Here is a 258-nt window from a genome sequence, read left to right on the forward strand (position 1 = left end):
AGAGAGAGAGAGTTCCAAGGACAATCCTAAAAACTCAACCAGCAGCCCCAGTGTCTGTCGGGGTTCCTACACTGTTTCATGTCCTGACTCTGGTCACTATGGGAACAGACTGACTCCTTTCATTCTGCCTTTTCACTGTCACCATGCGCTGCCATTTCATCACAATTTATTCTTCAACACCTCCCATATGAATATCTATGCAATAGATCTTCCACCTCTGCTCTGTATATAGTAGACATACATAATACTGCCCTGGTA

The sequence above is a fragment of the Oncorhynchus nerka genome, linkage group LG21 (assembly GCF_034236695.1).
Source record: "Oncorhynchus nerka isolate Pitt River linkage group LG21, Oner_Uvic_2.0, whole genome shotgun sequence".
Lineage (NCBI taxonomy): Eukaryota > Metazoa > Chordata > Actinopteri > Salmoniformes > Salmonidae > Oncorhynchus > Oncorhynchus nerka.